Raw genomic sequence first — 6,569 nt, forward strand, 5'->3', positions numbered from 1 at the left:
AACTTACAAGTTACTTACAAGTAACCTTGAATACTCACTTTAAGCTCTTGTGCCTCAGTTTCTTTATCTGGAAAATGGGGGGGTAATACCAGCAACTACCTCACAGAATTGGGAAGATTAAATGAGTTAAATCAAGGGAAGAGCTTAGAACAGCACCCTGCCCATTGTCAGAGCTCAATAAACATCAGCTCATGAGTAAGGAGGAATGTGATGAAATCTTAACAGTGTTTGGGGAAGGTAACTTAGAAGAGGAGTGGGAGCAGAGGCCATAGAATGGAAGAGCAGGCAGATTCGAGGATGGGGGTGGGGGTGGGATAGATTTCCAGGGCTCTGCCTCTGTTATCCAAAAAGCATCTGTCAATCAACACCATACCATTCTGGGAGCCACATATCAGGGGGTATGGTGTCAGGTGAGTTGCTCTTACAGGACAGCCCCTCAGGCAGGTGCTGGTGGGTTCCCTGAGCAGGATTGGGGGGTCCTCCCCCATTAGTTGGTCACCTTCAGCAAGTCATCCTTGTGTGTCCTCAGTTGTTTGGAAGACTGGTAATACCCTGCCAAGTCCCCTTGGAGGTTGCAAGAAGGGGAAGGAGAACTTGCAGAAGGGAAGGGAGCTTCTCAGATTCCAGAGGCTTTAAAGTCTGTCTTTGTTCTGGGGGTGAGAACACAGATTGTGCCCCAGTTGCCAGTAACAGCTCAGCTCCTGCATTTCCTTTTACTGAGACTTTTCTCAGTCCCAAAGGGGTGAGCAGGAGAGGGACACAGCCCTACTTCAAGGAACTCACCATCCCCCCACCAGGTGAGGTGGGATACCACACCCAGAAGCACTAATTGCAGGGCGCTTTATCATTTCCCAAGCATTGTCAAGCCTTTGACCTCAGCTGTCTGAGCCTCCTTACCACCTTAAAGGCCCCCACTACCCCAACACTGTGCTCTGAGTTAGGGGAGTCTATCTCCTGCGGTAAGTGGATTACATAAATGATCCCAAGACTCCACCCCTTTCTAGATCTGTGCTTTTTGCAGAATCACTTCGTAGCTCCTCCCTTCAAGAGGTGGAATCTATTTCCTCACCCTTGGAAACCTGGGTCGACTTTTGTGGCTTGCTTTAACTAATAGAAAGTGTGCAAGGAATGTTGTCCTAGTTCTGAGCCGAGGCTCCAAGAGAATTTTCCCTCTCTTTCCTGAAACTCTACCACTACCATGAGAACAAGTCACAAGCTAGACTGCCAGATGATGAGACCACATCTGGTGGAACCTACTCGCCCAGTCGTCCCTGCTCAGGCACTTACACATGGGACAGTACCCTGCCAAGATAACCAGAGCCACTTGCGAGCTGATACATGAGTGAGCCTAGCCAAGTCCAGCTTAGCTCACCAGAACCACCAGCCCCCAGGTAGACTCAGAGAATAAAAAATAGTGTTGAAACCACTAATTTTGAGGTGAATTTGTCACAAAGCAACAGCTAACTGATCTACCTCCTGATCCCCATTGCCCACACGAATAACCAAGGCCCAGAGACAACTAGCGACTTGCTCAGTGCTACATAGCCAGTGCAGGGGGCGGGGGGATAACCTTTAGGCAAACCTGGATCTTTGAGACCTGCTGCTGCCTCTGGAATATGGACACAGACATCTAGACTTTAGGACTGTTATTAAAAGTTCCTGTTGGGGAGCGCCTGGGTGGCTCAGTGGGTTAAGTCACTGCCTTCGGCTCAGGTCATGATCTCAGGGTTCTGGGATCGAGCCCTGCATTGGGCTCTCTGCTCAATGGGGAGCCTGCTTCCCTCTCTCTCTCTCAATACCTGCCTCTCTGCCTACTTGTGATCTCTGTCTGTCAAATAAATTTTAAAAAATCTTAAAAAAAAAAAAGTTCCTGTTTGTTATCTTGGAAACACATCAACCTCATCTCCCCTTAAATCTGCTTTTCTCAACCCATTTTAGCCCATGTGCTCCTTGGACATTCACACAATGCTACGCTTTCTCTCTCCTAAAAGTATTTGAAACTGTGGGGTAAGTTTCCTCGCCATTCTGTCCCTGAGTTGCCTTATCTGTAACATGGGGATACTGCACTACCTCATTGGTTATGAGAATTAAATGAGTTAATATTAGGAAAGTGTCTAAAACAGGGCCCGACATCTAGCAAAGGTTGTAGAAGACAAAATAATAAAACGTAACTAGAAATAAGCCATAGCAGTAGCAATTATACTAGGGGCAACATTTTTATTTTGATCCTGAAAGCTGCATGTTTTTCACTTGGATCTGGTGACATCAGTATGAGGGTTGAGTCAGCTCCTGTGCCATAAGCTCCTCTCTCCAAGATGGCGTGGGAGACAACACCTCGTGGGTGGCAAACCAGTTTCTGAAAGCCAGACGTGCAGAAAAGCACATGCCTCCCTTCCTGAGAAGCACTGGTAGTTAGGCCATTATCACACATTTACCTCTTATCTCACAGACAGCATATTCTTGGTAGGTTGCATGTAGATAAAATCCTAACATAAATTTGTGTTAAAGCTCAACTGGGGACTCATTTTGCAAAGTGAAGAGGGCTTTTGTAAAGCAGATCAGTATCCCTTTGAGGGACATTCAAAATTTGGACCAGAGATGGATCGAATTTCTTTGTGTCTAAAACAAATCTGCCACCCAGGGTTCCCTCAGGGGAGTCTGGTCCTTCTCTCTTTCCAGCATCCCCCCCCCCCCCATAAGTTCCAGGGCTGCCTGCTGATGAGCCACAGTACAACCCCAAGAGTCTTCCTCTCACTTGGCTTCTTGCCTTGGCTCTCCAGGGCTGGGACCTGTGTGATTCCTGGCTCCACCGATGTGAATCCCCTTGAAACCAGCAGGGGCAGAGCTATTGTCTACAGGGACTCTGATGTCACCCTGCTGGCAGTCTGGACATGCAGCCATGAAGCCCTCTGGCTTCTTCCCTAGTGGGCAACCACCTGCTTAGAACTTTCTTCACCAAAAGGGGCATTTAGGACAGCCCACGGTTCTAGCAAATGCCCACATTTGGTTCTGTGGGTTGGGTAAACCTACAGAGAGGGTTAAAACTCAGTAGCTGATGATTCTGGCAAGCTGATGGAATGAGCACGAGTATGAAGAAAGGTTAACTTCTCAGCCTTCCTCAAACACTTGGCCCCAGTGTTGTCCTGTGCCTTTGAACACACTATTCCCTTGACCTCTAATGCCCAGTGTTCCTCGGTACTCTTCTTCCAACTACCCCTACCCTGCAACACACAATGCCTGGTTAACTTCTATTCATCCTTGAAGACCCATTTCAGAGGTCGCGGTTCCACATGGCAGATAAAGCACACAATTACCTTCTCCATTAAAATAACAGAAAAAAAATATTTTAAAAGAAAAATAGGAGGTATTTATTGGCAAACTGGAGAAAAAAGTAAAATTCTTAGAATACCGAAAGCAGGTGATATCAAACTGAATGAAAGGGAGAAACAGTTCAAGTTACCAGGGGGAGCCCAGGTCTTCCCCAGGGGAGCTCTGGGGAAGATCCAAACAGGAATGGGCCATGAGGACAGTCATGGGAATACAGACAGCACTGCTTGGAACTGTGGAGACTTTGGGGTCTATCCTTGCACTCCTGAATAAATAACAGTCCAGGTTCAAGTCTGGAAAAATACTCTGGAAATAAAGTGCCCCAGTCTGGGAAGGGCAACCACTAAAGGCATCAGAGCTTGAAAGGAACAGAACAGAAAGGAGCTGAGTGACTCTGGTCCACTAGAACAGACAAAGAGCAGGGGAAAAAGAGAAAAGGACATTGATATTGTAGGAATCCCAAATTACCTGCCCACTTCCTGGTCACACTCCCTCTCCTGACCAGTCAGCCCTCAGGATCAGGGGAAAGGTTTCCCGGGAGGCCATCTGACTCCACTCCCTAGGAAACGTACACCACCAGCACCTTTACTGACTAAGGTTTGTTCATTGTTCCATCCTGTATCCTCAGATACAGATGACTGAGTTCCTCACGCTCCTCAGTTTCCAGTACATAATCATCATGGATCCATCCAAGTCCCTCTCATATTTTATCTGCCCATTCTTTTATCTTTGCTCCCCAATCTTATCCTCCCCCAGCCCACCCAGTCACCCACTGATCTGCTGCCTGTCACTACACATTGGGGTACTTCTGGTATTTTCTATTCTAATCTCTTTCACTAAAAATGAGGAGCTGGTCTGTGCCCGCTGCAGGATAGGCTGTGATCTACTTCAGTCACAACACAAATTCTCAGTGGCTTCACACAACCCCAGCTCTTTTTCACTCTCACCACATGCCTCATACAGGTCCATGGGGGCTCCGCTTAACACAGTCACTCGGGTACCCAAGCTGATGCAGCTTCCATCTCAACCAATGTTCCCGTGGTGGGAAGGACATGGCAAATCTGAGGCTCGCGCTCAAAGGTTCCATCCAGAAATGTGGGAGAAAAATACCGTTTCTGCTAATATTTCATAAAACAAGTCACATGGCCGTGCCTAACTGCACAGGGAATGTGGAAGGCAGCTCTGCTGAGGACCCAGGCAGATGAGTAACTAGGTGTCTGTGAAAAGTCCTACTGTCCTCCATACCCACAGAACGTATTTCATAGCCGCTGATGAGTCATAGTTGTGAACCACAGCTCAGAAAACACTAGCTTGGGGCTGCCTGGCTGGCTCAGTCTGTGGCGTGTGTGACTGTGGAATTCCCTGTGGAATACAAGGTTAGAGAAGCAGACAGAAGCCAACTGTACCAGGAGCCCTATGTTGGGTGTAAAGGTTACTTAAAAATAAATTCTAGGAAAGGGGCTCCTGGGTGGCTCAGTCGGGTAAGCATCTGCCTTTGGCTCAGGTCATGATCCCAGGGTCCTGGGATCAAGCCCCACATGTGGCTCCTTGCTCAGCGGGGAGCCTGCTTCTCCCTCTTCTTCTGCTGCTCCCCTTGCCTGTGCTCTCTCGCTCTTTTTCAAGTTAATAAGTAAAACCTACATAAATAAATAAACTCTGGCATGGGGGAGGGGGAGAAAACACTAGTTTAAAGATTTCTTACAGTGACCTGCAATCTGGCCCTCTACACCTTCTCTCCACTGCCCCCAGCTCTGCCCCTGGGGACACTTAAAACACCTCTGCCCACTCTGCCTCAGAAGAGTCGTACTGAGAGATGGCATCTCCCTTGCCCAGGTGTTCCCCTCTCCTGGTATAACACTCTCAATTCCCTCAACTCCTCTTCCCAGGCTGAGACTTTCAGTTTCCTCTCCGTCCTGGTCACTCTCCTCAGGCTCTGCCCATTTGCCAATGTACCTTCTAATATGTCACCTCAAAATGCAGTCTGAGCTGCTTGGCATTCAGCAATTCCCACTTACTCAGAGAAAAGAAGGCTGCGTCAGCTGAAGAAGAGGACTGACCTTCAGAAGTATGCTTCGTTCAGCCAGTTATCGAATTTCCTCATTCAGCAAATACTATTGATAATTATATTCCCAGTGGGAGGCCAAATGGAAATCTGATCAGATCATTTTCTAGCTTAAAAATCCTAGGATGGCTTCCCATCACTCAGGATAAAACACCTGCTCCTGGTACAGTTGGCTTCTGTCTGCTTCTCTAACCTTGTATTCCACGACCATCACCTTCTACACGTCAGCATACTAGACCTCCTTCAGTCTGCTTTAGAGGGATCAAGAAAGAAGTTTCTGATTGTGTGTAATTTTTTGGAAGTTAGTAAGTGGTTGGGGGTGGAGGGATAGGATAACTGAGTAAAGAATAAAAACAATAATTATACATACATACATACATAGTTTGGTTTTTTGAAGGAAAAATTTTTAAAAATAAAAACAAACCCAGCCTCATTAGCAATCAGACATAAAACCACCTTGTATCAGCTCACAGAGAGTCAAGCATACAATGGGTTAGAGACTATGGCAAACATTTTGTTAAGGGGATTACTGAAAACTAGTATAAAATAAGTAAATTAGCAGGGCACCTGGGTGGCTCAGTTAAGCATCTGCCTTTGGCTCAGGTTATGACCCCAGGGCCCTGGGATCAAGCCCCACATCGGGCTCCCCATTTGGCAGGGAGTCTGCTTCTGCCTCTCCTCCCCATTTGTGCTCTCTCTTGCTATCTCTGTCTCTCTCTCTCTCTCTCAAATAAATAAATAAAATCTTTTTAAAAAATGAGTAAATTATCTATGGAAGAAAGTTACCTTAGGAAAGCCATTGGTGAGATGAGGACATCCCCATATTTTACATAAAAGCTGAAATGTACACAAGGTCATATCCACAATTAGACAATCATTGCTTCCCTAACAAATTGTGTATCAAAATATGAGTTGTGGAAGTTGTTTTTTGACTAAAAGAATAAAAGACCAAAAAGAAAAAAAAAAGTTACTTAAGTGGTCTAAGCTTGGTTCTTGATCTATAAAATGGAACTAAAAGAGTACCTACAGGGGCACCCGGGTGGCTCAGTGGGTTAAAGCCTCTGCCTTCGGCTCAGGTCATGATCCCAGGGTCCTGGGATCGAGCCCCGCATTGGGCTCTCCGCCCTGCATCCGGCTCTCTGCTCCATGGAGAGCCTGCTTTCTCCTCTCTCTCTGCCTG

The sequence above is a fragment of the Martes martes genome (assembly GCF_963455335.1).
Source record: "Martes martes genome assembly, chromosome: 4".
NCBI lineage: Eukaryota > Metazoa > Chordata > Mammalia > Carnivora > Mustelidae > Martes > Martes martes.